This window comes from Cupressus sempervirens, chromosome 8 (genome assembly GCF_028749045.1).
Source record: "Cupressus sempervirens isolate cs-2001-9-10 chromosome 8, ASM2874904v1, whole genome shotgun sequence".
Taxonomy (NCBI): Eukaryota; Viridiplantae; Streptophyta; class Pinopsida; order Cupressales; family Cupressaceae; genus Cupressus; species Cupressus sempervirens.
In genome coordinates this window covers 72018847-72031644 of record NC_143125.1, presented here as the reverse complement: position 1 = coordinate 72031644, position 12798 = coordinate 72018847, and positions in this window count along the sequence as shown.

Here is a 12798-nt window from a genome sequence, read left to right as displayed (position 1 = left end):
TTTAATTCTTTTGGATCCCTTGGCAGGGTGTTACAAAGAATCTCTTAAAAGATAAGAGTAAAACATCAACAAAACGTACGAAGTAGAAAAATAACAAAGAAAAAATTAGAGTAAATATGCAAGTTTATTTGTGTTGCATTTTGAAATACTCTTACCCGCTACAATTTTTGTATGTATTGAAATACCAAAATCTCTTTTCCATTAATTCTTGATTTCCCTAGAGAAATTTCAAGATAGGTATGGAATACACACTCATATACAAAAAAATATAAGTGATGAAGTCATTTTCTAACCTTAAAGTGGTGATATTAAAGGGCAATGAATGCCTATAATTTAAAATCCACTGTATTTTAAGAAGTATATACCTCACAATGTGAATATCTTATATTTTAGTGAGCAACTAAATATGTATAAATCCTCTCATCCAAGGTAAAAAATTCAAATCTCAAACATAGATTCTGAGGCCATTTTGGTTCAAATCTTTCTTTAAAAAATGAGATTATAGTTATTAGAGCTACTTTTCTCATTTTGCTTATTGTTACCCTTATATTATCATGCTCAATAGAGTCCTTACTAAAATATGATGACTTGAAATAGTCATAACACCCTAAATAAGAGTGATTGAAGATCCGTGAACAATTTTTCACCTTAATTAAAATTTAAAAACTACATTTTTGTTTGTCAATACTAGGTTTTATTTATCTTCCATAAGAGAAGCGTGAATTTAATGATAAAAATTTGAGCTCATGATATAAAAAACTTACTTGGTTGGATCACTTTAACTTAAAAGGCAATGCACACAAGTTTTATGATAAAAAATTGATATCTTAGAAGAAAATCCTTATTTTGGTTTCTATCTTTATGGTAGAAATCTATAAGTTCCATGTCAATTGATAATAGAAAGGATGCCATAATTTATTTTGTGGAAAACACTAGTGTGGAATAATTTTCTTCATGAAATTAAAAAACACAGACATTTATTGATGTTATTCTACTTTTTTATTACTAGCATCTAAGGTAGATGAAAAAAAAAAAACCAACATTTCATTTATTATTAGCAAATATAAAAGAATGAACTATTTTGTCAAATGTTGTCATGAGTACCCTAGTAGTGTAAAATGTGGAACAACACATAAGGTATGTGAACTATTTGACAAAATGCACAATGGAAATTTGATTTCACAAAATGCTATGATAGTAGGAAATGCACAAAATGGATTTTCTAGAGATGCTTTAAAACTTTTTGAGGTCACAAGGAAGTATGTTTCACGCTCTACCCTTATAAGCTTCACTTGCATTTTGTTTAGCATGCAACCGTATTAGACTAGTGGATAGGGGATCTAATAAAAAAAGTAGATGAGTAACAACAATTAACAAGGGACACAAGCGCCAAAGTTCTTGCCTTTGGTGTAGTAGGTTTTTGGGTAAGAATTGAGTCATACTGTAAATGTAGATTTTTTAACATTTAATGATGGTGACATATTCATAAATTGTTTATCTAAGGAATGCTAGGTAAAGAAATATAGAATTATGTTACATGGGTAGTCTTAAACAAAACATTAAACATAAACATTAAGTGCACAAGAAAGTTGGTTTGATGATGGAGTGATTGCATGTTTTTTCTCCTTCCCCCATGCACTTGTGTGGAATATTTCACTTGATGCCTTTAGCACACTCACATTATTGAAGTATTTATTATTGCATTAACTACGTGCACTAACTACTTGTATGATCATTTAATGCACCTTCCTTAAAGTCATTAAACAACCTTAAATGTATTTCTAAATGTAACCTATCAAGTAACTCAAATCATAAGCATAAGGCAAATTGATTTATTTTTTGTTGTTAAAAGTGCACAAATTTTAATTCTTGCAATAATAATCTAACTTGATTTCAATTTAATAATAATTGAAAATTGAATTATAAATTATTTACAATATTTTTATCAATACTATACAAATTCTATAATGTATATAGAAATGTACAATTTAATTATTTTAATAGAATTAATACACGATTCAATAAAAAGTTACAATGAAATATTTAATTTTAATTAAGATTACATAAGATGCAAATTGGCATCTAAAGAAGCTTGTTGATTAATTGATTCTTGTTAACTAAAACAAGTTTCGTTATTTTTCTATAGTTAGGTCGTTTCATAAACCAAATCTATTACAAAGGGATTCAGTGGCCACATTAAAAAATACCACCTAAATAATTCTTTATATTCCATGTCATTTGTCTATTCTTGAGTTTAATGCATGTTGAATTTTTTGATTTGTTACTGAATAAACTTATTCATAACAATTAAAAGTTATTTTTCTTAAATAAAATATTATATTATATATAACATTTCATAAATATATATATCAATGTAAAATAATTAAATTGATATAGTAATTAGGAAAAATCTATAATGAAATTATATCATATAATACATATGAAATCAAGTTATATTTAAATATTTAAAAAGTGTAAGAAATATAAAAAATTCATCTCATAATTTTGAAAAAAGGCATTTAAAAAAAAAAATTGTCAAGAAACTAAATTTACTAGGGATAGATAACTTGAAGTTCACCTTCCCAATGTGTCTCTTTCGCACTTTCCCATGCCACATGATATTTGCCACAACTTGTGCTATGTATTGCCTTTTGGTGGGGAAGAGAAGGCATATGGCAACCAATATTAACCTATAATCCTACACATGTCACATATGTTTGTGTGTAACCTTGAGTAGCCAACACCAATTATTCCATGACCTGACAATCTCTACCAAATTGATCAAGTTGATATTTGGTACCCTCAAAAAAATTGCAGAATATGGAGCATTCTTATGGAAGATGAACATGATATATAAGAGAATTAGCAATTCTTTCAAAGCACTAATTGATGTTGCACCATAAATATGATGTAGGCACACACAAAGGAAAGTTGAAAGCATCAGTGAAACCACAAGCTGTTAAAATGGAGCATGAGCAAACTAGATTTAGAATTCAATCTATCTTGAATACTATAAGGTCCCAAAGCTAATATTTGTATTAGAACCACCAAAGAAAACGCTCTATTGTGGAGGATTTTCCTAGTACGGAGATTGTGCCACTCAGAAAAGCTTCTCACTTTCTTTACTAAAGTTGTCATTTTTGAATTGGGTAGTTTCTAAACTTATCATCACTCTAAAAATATAAAAAATGTTGTCACAATGCCCCCAATGAAAGGGAAAAGGTTTGAAAATTTATTTAGACATGAAAAACAACATTTATTACTCATATTAAGTCCCCAAATATGGCTCCAATTGTTTGCACACTAACTCAGTTTGATTTTTGTTTGATTGCCTCAATGAAATCAAATTTCTAAAGCTTCCTTTAGATCCATTTTGTGCACCTTACCATAATCACATTTTTTAATTCATTTTTGTTTTCCTTTGCTGATGAGATTCTTCATTGGTTGCTTGACTTTATGGAAGTGTTGATTGTGATATATATAACTACTAGTTGTGATTAAGTTTCATCTATTCATATAATTCTCCTTATATGGACTATAAAATCTTACTTTTAGTTTCTAGTAGAGCTCTTAATTGATGTCTCACATTGCCTACTACAGTGAAATTGAATTTCTTGATTCAAATTGTTAAAAATGGTTTTGAATATTAAGAGGACTTAAGTAGCAAAAGCAAACATGGAGCTATTTCTGAGGGAAAATAGGCAACTCAATAGAAATAGAGGACATAACTAGGCAAATCATGATTTTTATTGTTGCTTGTGCTATCTTGTGAAGTGCCTCTTTCTCAAACTCACAAGCCCTTGCCATGACCTTTTCGTCCCCAATAATCCAACAATGCTTCTCTTTTCCAGCGAGGGAAATTAAAGGGGAAAATGCATGAAACTTAATGAGCATTTCGTCTTCCCTATGCATGGACTCCATTGAACCCACAAACAAAAGCTCAATCTTGGTAGGTAAATTGGGCTCTATGACTTCTGATAAAAACCCAAGGGCTTTTGATCATTTTACATCTATGATGGTGAAGGAATATTCACTAGGGTTTTGCAATGGTAGGGCATTGGTTAGATGAAATAAAAAAAGGAAATTTTGATGCAAAGTATATGGTAAAAGTGTTAAAAAAAGCCAAGTCCACAACATAGAAGAATGTTGCATAAAGACCTCCTCTACGGGAAACTATTCCATTTAGGGTTTGCATAATAGTCTCAAAGATTTCCTTTAGCCCTTGGCAATTACTTTATTCTATGAGCATATGATGGGCATCAATCTGACCAACTTGATCTTGCACCCATTTTCCATGAACTTCAATAGTAGAGCAATAAAGAAATTGAATCTAAGGCTAACTGTCAAAATTCACTTCTGAAGTGGATTTGGCTATATTTTAGATGTAATGAAAACTAAGAACCCTTTTAGAGTTTTAGGTGACTATATAACACCCCTAGGATCAAATGAAAGACCAAGATAACTTCCACAAGAAATTGGCAAGATAATTGTATGAAGATGCAAGAATTCTATTATTGATAATGAACTTGATTGGCATCCAATAGATTGATTTAAAATATACATAATAGGCCTCCTTATATAGGAGATGCAATAAGAGACAATGATAAGGAGAAGATAAGCTATCACCCACACAAGGTGAAATCACATGTCCACCAAAGGTGGATCATCCTTCATTATGCAATGAAGTATGTGCAATGATGAGGATGATAATGTGATAAGTGCACTAAAGGTGGAACGAGATAACAACTATGACCACCTAGAGTGGAATTCTCCTACACCATGTGTTTAATTGAGGTGTAGACTTCTAAGTGTCTCAATCACAAATTACTATGCAATGCATTATCCTAAGTAAGCTTAAGTAAGTGTAATTAGTGAATATTTAATTACACCAACACCCTCCCCTTAAGTGTACCTTAGGGGAATGCACTTAAACTCACAATGCAAGATTGGTCCGGGCTACTAGGCCATTTTAGGCACCCATGTACAATATGCAATGCAATACATGAAATGTAATCTCTCATAAAGTGGAGAAAGAGAGAAAACCTCATGGAAAAAACCCTTCTCCAAAAAGAGATATGAAAATAAGATGCAAGGATGGATGGAGTACTCAAGTCCCCCCAAAAATTGTATACATCATGTATATACAAAGAATGAACCCCCATATGAAGGAAATAAGGAGACATGATATCCCCCCATAATGAAGAAGCTCCAATGTAGATGAAGAGTACCTGCAAGAAATAGATAATCCAATGCCTGTAAGAAAGATGTCTCTCCTTAGGAAGAGATAAATACATCAAAAGATGAAGAAGCCACTGCATATAAAAAGTGAGGAAGGAGGAAGAAGGTCTCCATGTATGCATCTTTGAAGAATAAATAGGTGTCTCCAATTTCAAAGATTCTGTCACACCATCAAGCTAACCTATGAGATGTGAAAAATCAAGAGAACATGAAGAGTTGGGAAATCCAATATCCAAAGAAGGTGAAGAAGTATCTCTAAGAGAAACCTCCTCAAATGTATTAACCAAATTTTCATTATGAGACTTTTCTGAAAGAGCATCCAGGAATTCATCCCACACTACTAGATCTAAAGCATAAAGATCATCCTACCGAATAGTAGAACTCAAATGTATTAACCAAATTTTCATTATGAGGCTTGTCTAAAGAAGTGGGAGGTGGAGGAGTAGGAAGTTCAACACTTGTCTCAAGAATAAAATGATTCAAGTGTCCAATGTTCTCCTTACATGTATCATTCACCCTTGATATAGGGTTAGGTACATCATGAATATCATCATCATTATCAACAAAATGTGCAAAAGAATATAAGTGTGATGTATGATCAACAATTCCCATAGCTATGACATCTCTAGTATTCATGTCCCTAATATAGACATAATGAGGAGTAAACTGAACAATTTTACCTTGTGCCCCATGAGTAATTTGGTAAATGGAAAGGAGATTAGTGGTCAAGGATGGTACACAAAGAACATCATTAAATGTAGCCTCTCCCATAGGAATAGAACCTTTACCACAAACCTTAATGTATGTATTATAACCCCATCAATATAGGTGGAGAAGTAAAAGGCTCAATAGAAGAAAAAATATCCATAGAAGATGTCATATGATGTGATGCACTTGAATCAAGAAGCCATTTACCTTGCTCGAGATGTGTGGAAGCAATAAGTGCTTGTCCTTTGCCTCTAGATGATGATGTAGATGTAGTAGCTACCTGATATTGAGAAGAAGGAGAAGACACTGATGAGGGCAACTCTATATTGTTATTTTGAAGTATGCGAGTGAGCTCATCAATCTTCTTATGGAAACATTTATGCTCATCATGTCCTAGCTTTTTTCAATAAGCACCTTTATCTCTCTTTCTTCTAGATGTTTCCTCTCTTGAAGAGGACATGGATTCAATATTATATTGTGAAGGAGAGTCATCGCCTTTTTCATTTTGCTTAGGATCCTTGTGTTGTTTGTTTCCCTTTCCTTTGGGAGCCTTTGCAGAGGAGTCATTTGCAACCAATGCTTGATACTTGGAAGGCTTCAATTGACCCATGTGTGCTAACTTTACTTGTTCTCTTGTGAAATAAGTCAAAAATACATCAAGAGAAGGCATTTTGTATGCACTACCAAGAACATCTATAGAAGCATAGAATGTGGAAACAAAGATTGAATATTTAGGACCTACCTTGGAAAGAATAGAAAATATCAATTGCTCATCATCTTTAGTAATGCCACAATTAGAAAGCTCTAATCTAATAGAATTAAGCTTAGAGAAAAAGTCTTGAATATTATCAAAATCACATGAACTTAGACCTATAAGCTCATTCTCCAATTTGAATTTTCTTATTCTATCAGGTTTACCACAGATTCCTTTCAATGTTGTCCAGGCACCATGAGGATGTGTGTATGATGCAATATGATATAGAAAATCATGAGAGATGGTAGATCTAAGAGAGCCAAGTGCTTTATCCTTCCATCAAACCATTTCCTTCTTTCTGCAACACCTGTAGCTGGTTCTAGATCCTATCCAAGAATCATTCTAAGCAATCCAATACTCATCAATTGATTAGAAATTGCTTGTTTCCATTCATGATAGTTATATGGAGTGAGTAATGGAACTTTTGAAAAATCTATAATGAACCAAAAGAATGACTGAAATCAATTGATAACTCCTTAAAATTATTGATTCCATTAAGAAAATTGAAATCCAAGTATTTGACAAGTGCAAATATAGCAAAAAAAGACCTATTTTTGAAAGCGATATGTCCACTCCAAATCACTAAAATCTGATTACAAATCTGGAAAGTAGATGAAATATCATGCACTTTAAAAAATAATTGCACCTAAAAATGTTATCAGATGTGTCCAAATAAAGCCTTGAAAGTTGCAAAAAATTGGGATTTGTGATTTTCAAAAAAACTCAAAGACAGATATCCAAAATCACTTGCACCATTCTGTAGATCATGCAATTCTACCCCAAAACAAAAACAATTGCTCAGAAAAAGGAGTCCATATGAGGGAGATATTATTGTTTGAAAATTTCCCTCGAAATTATTATTTTTAAATCACTGCCACCACACCTTCAAAAATTAAATGGCTATAGATTTGGCCTCAAATGTCTTTTTTGGATGAAAAAAAATTTTATTTAGGGGTTTTTGGACCTCCTCTATATGATGCCAACCTCTGATTTTCCCTAGCAAGCTCTAATTTTCACCTACAATAGAAGGAAACAAAATACAACTCCTAAAATATCCTCCAAATTATGATGCCCAAATTGAAAATTTTGCACCAACAATAAGTCAAGCCAAGATTACACTTCTTGAGAAGAGGTCTTTACACCATGAGAGCTTTGATACCATGTTAAAGTTTTAGGTGACTCTACAACACCCAGGCTAGGATCAAATGAAAGACCAAGATAACTTCTACAAGAGATTGACAAGATAATTGCATGGATATGCAAGAATGCTATTATTGATAATGGACTTTATTGACATCCAATATATTGAATTAAAATGTACATAATAGGCCTCCTTATATAAGAGAGGTGATAAGAGACAATGATAAGGAGAAGACAAGCTATCACCCACACAAGGTGGAATCACATGTCCACCAAAGGTGGATCATCCTCCATTATGCAATGATTAGGATGATAATGTGATAAGTGCACTAAAGGTGGAATGTGATAACAACTATGACCACCTAGAGTGGAATTCTCCTACACCATGTGTTTAATTGAGGTGCAAACTCATAAGTGTCTCAATCACAAACTACTATGCAATGTATTATCCTAAGTAAGCTTAAGTAAGTGTAATTAGTGAATATTTAATTACACCAAAAAACCCTACCCCAATACAATCATTAACTTACTAATAATAAATCCCCTTCGTAGTGGAGAAAGGTTGTAAGCCAGTTTCCCTTACAGGACTTTCGTGCCAAGTACCTGTTTCGCTAGCCTAGGGTATAGGAATGGATGTTTCCCCCAAAGTTTTAGAGCAATAAAAGGAGAAAATGGAGGAAGGAAGTGGTGAGGTGGTTATAAAAGATAGGCGTATGGCTTGGAAAAACTTCAGTGCCAGAACCTCAAAAATGGGGATTGTGAGAGAAGTTATGAATCCCCAAATCCTTGAAGAAAAGGAGGTTAAGATCGAATTAGAGGAACTAATAGAACTGGCATTGGTGGCCATCATTGACAATGCGAGGGAGGTGGGTATGAACTTGCTCAATAATGTAAAAAATAACATGATTGATAACTTTGGATCTATAAAATGACTTTTGCATGAGTTGGAGGAGGTAAAAGATAGAATGGGATAGTTGGAAAGATAGGGGAAGAAGACTAAGCAAGGGAACCTGATAGACCAGGGGAATCGAACCACAATATGGCTAACTAAATGCTCACTATTCTTAATTCTCTCAATGAAAACATTGTTAGTCTTGGTGATAAACTGAAAGCCAGAGGGTTTGTTGTGGAGAAGGAGGGGAAGGACAATGAAGAAGATAGGATGGAAGAGGACACCATAATGGACATACCCCAAAGGCACTTGGATCAAATTTGTGAGAAGAACTAGGAGCTAATAGAAAAGGAGATTCAAAGGGCCTATGAAGTGTTAGAGACCATCCCAGACCTTGAAAGGAAGGCGGGGGAGTAAGTGAAGATTTTTCAAGTTCCACCTTTGGTTTCTGTTGTCTCTATAGGTTTCTTTCTTTTTGGATTTTTGCCTATTTTTCATTCTAGCCTTTTTGTTGGCCATTGTTTTGTTGATGGGCTTGTTTTGTCAATTTGCAACCCTTTGTTATGTAAGAACTATTGGGTTTCAGGATCCCTATAAAACCTATTTTTCTTAATAAAAAACTTACTAATAATAAATTGAATTAGTAAAATTTGGCACACAATCCAAATCCAAAAGAAAACAAATTTTGATTTTTCTTTAACTTTTCAAATATTGTCTAAAACACATATTCCTTCAAAATTCTATATCAAAATAAGTATTCCCATTCAACTAGAAACATAAATAATTTCCAATATTTTTGGAAAAAATAACTACTAGAATTTTTAACGAATCGATCAATGTTCTTTCCAACTGTAAAGTCACTGCCATTGTAGATAAAGTTAGGGATGGTTTGGTGGAAAGAGATCCCTTCAAGTCAATGGGTTTTTGGAAAGAATTGCCCTTCAATTAGAGGGCCTTTCCACTAGTGCAGATTATAGTTCTCTGTCATCTTTATTTTTTCATCCTTGAAAAGCTCCATCAATATTTTCCTTGCCGATGGACATGTCGAAGGAAACCCTAGGGTTTGGCATCCTATAAAATTTGATCTCCCTACCACAACAAAAATTAAAGTACATTAGCAATTAACTAGCAAAAATATTTACATGTCTAATTTTGTCACTACAAAAGCAGCATGTGAATTGTTACCAAAAGTATTGAATAGCTACAACAACAAACAATTTTCTCAACCTTTTGAGCTCTTCCCTAAGTGTTTTTGGGCCTTCTAGGCACAACATGATCTTGGATATCTAGAATATCTGGCAAGATCTAAAACTTTTAGGCAATATTTCTAGAGTTTTCAATTAGTTTATATTGTTATTAGGTTATAAATTTTGTATTTTATGTGAAAGGAAAATGATTTTCTTCATTGCTTTTTTCAATAAGAATTCAAAAAATCATATTTTCTAATTATTATAAATATATATAAATAGTTAACTATAATGTTTTGATGTAATAAAATTTAATACTTTATTTTGATTGGTTGCTTGACTATTCAAATTTTAAAAATTGTCCTAAATGATTACATAAGTTACTTGCCATAGGCACGAACTAATAATATTAATATTATATTTGCCAATTTTTTTGCTTTGTCAACAAAATATATGTTATGGTGATTTTTTCTATATTGATCAAGAGAGATAAAGAGATCCACTCATTAAACAAGTTGACTTAAGTATAAAGATTATGATTTGATCTTGCCAAAAGGTAACAAGATTTTAAAATGTAAGATTTCTAAAAAAATTTGAGCCCCACAATAGAGCTTTTGAGGAGAGAAGTCATGTGGACATTCCATAATTAGTAACATCAAATGGAGAAGTAGAATGCGAGGAGGAAATAAAGGTGTTGGCTATCTAACCCCACTATTCTAGATGGATGGATGACCATGCCATGCTTCCATGACCATGTGGGGTAGTGTGTGTGTGGGGGCATAACAATCTTAAGTGTTGTTTAAGAATTATTTATAGTTTTATTTTAAATTAGTTTTTTTATTTGATGTTTCATGTATAATACATTTTGATAAAATAAGTTTATGTTTTATGTAGTATATATTTTTATTAATGTTTTTTGTGATTATTTTTCTTTTGTTTTATATTTGATATGTATTATTAAATTAAATTTTTAGTAGATAAAATTATTTGTTAACTAATATTTTTTAATATATATTAAACTTAAATATAATTCTATTATTACATTGAATATATATATTTTTAAGTTAAATAATATAATAATTTTAATATTATAAATCTTAAAAGAATTTGATATCATATTATATCAAAATTTAAATAGGACATGAATCTATTAATTATAGTAGAATTTTTAGTAAGTAACGTTTGAAAATAATTTATTATTATAATTTCAATATAAAATTTGCTAACAAGAATCTTATTAATCTTTCAAACTTATTAATATATATACTTTTTTTATATAAATATTTTGCTTTGTTTCTTTGTCATTTAGTCTAATTTTACAAACAAAAAGCCTAAAGTCTAATTAAAGTTTTCACTTGATATCTAAATTTCAATATTGCATATAAATAATTGTTAACTCAAAACATATTTAGTTATATGGTTTTGTTAAGTTTTCCATCATATTGATTTAAATGTTATTAACATATATATGTTAAAATAATTTGATAGCATATATTTTAAATACAAAATTTCAATTATATAGATCAAATTATCTACATTTAAACTATTTTATGTATTAAATTTCAAATATAAATGTACATTCAATTAAAACTATGGTCTTAAAATTACATAAGTATTTGATCGAATGTACATTTATTGTTTAAGTATTTAAAAAATAATTTTGATTTTACTTTAAAAAATCTTGATTTTCAATAAATAGTATAAATCTAGATTTTAATATATTATAAATCAAATAATCTTATAGATGTATTAAATATTTTTTTTTTATAAATATATAATTTATATGCATTAAATATAATAAATATATATTTAAATCATAATGAATATAGATTTTTAAAAACATAGATTTATTAGATAAAAGTATGGATTTATCATATTTAAAATGTAGATTTATTATATTAAAATATAGATTTATTATATAAATGATATAAACCCAATAAATCTAGATATGCATTGAATATATAAATGATATATAATAAACTTAAACACTCTAAAATAATAAAAATATACATAATAAACATTATCAATTCAATATAATAATAAAATAATAAATATTAAAACAAAGAATTAATGCTAAAAATTAAAAATTTATAACTAATCACAAACAAATATAAAATATATTCACTATTTTTACACTTACAAAAAAATTCTAAGTTTTAATTTAATAAAACATCCCACACATCTCCTTCATTCCTTTTATTGTTGACACTCGCATTACTGGCTTGGAAATGGTGCAAAGGGGGGTCGTGAATGCCATACCATGGCATAGATAAAAAGTGCATCTATCTATCCTGAATGTTGGGGTTAGATAGCCAACACCAAAAATAAAGGCATCTTTGTCCTCCCAATTAAAAGCTTTGGAATTCAAAGGAAAATGACATTCAAAAGTTTTGCTTGCATCCAACTAAAAGAGAATGATATATACAACTATCAACTTTACCTATACACTCTGTACAAGTGCTAATTAGACAACTTTCTCCACTGAAGTATATTTTCATTCGAACAATCCCCATAAAATTCAAAAAAAAGGAAATTAAAAAGTTAGGCCTAATTTGAATTTGGCTGAACAATAGCTCTGAGAGAGTTGAAGTCCCTGTCTTAAGGAAGAGTTGTAAGGTATGAAAAGAAGATAGTAGTTGTCATTGTACAAACTTAATCAAAAGTAAAAATAATTGAGAAATACTAGAAAATGATCAATGGGTAAAATTTATTCGATCATTTTGTTATGTGATAATTTATATAGAACATTAATATAATTTAATTGTATTTTTAGTCCCCAGAGAACTACCATTTTTACTAGACCCTCTTATTAGTTCCTATCAAATGGCAGGAAACTAAAGCATTCATTGGATGCTATTTTTATTTCTCTTTGACCAATG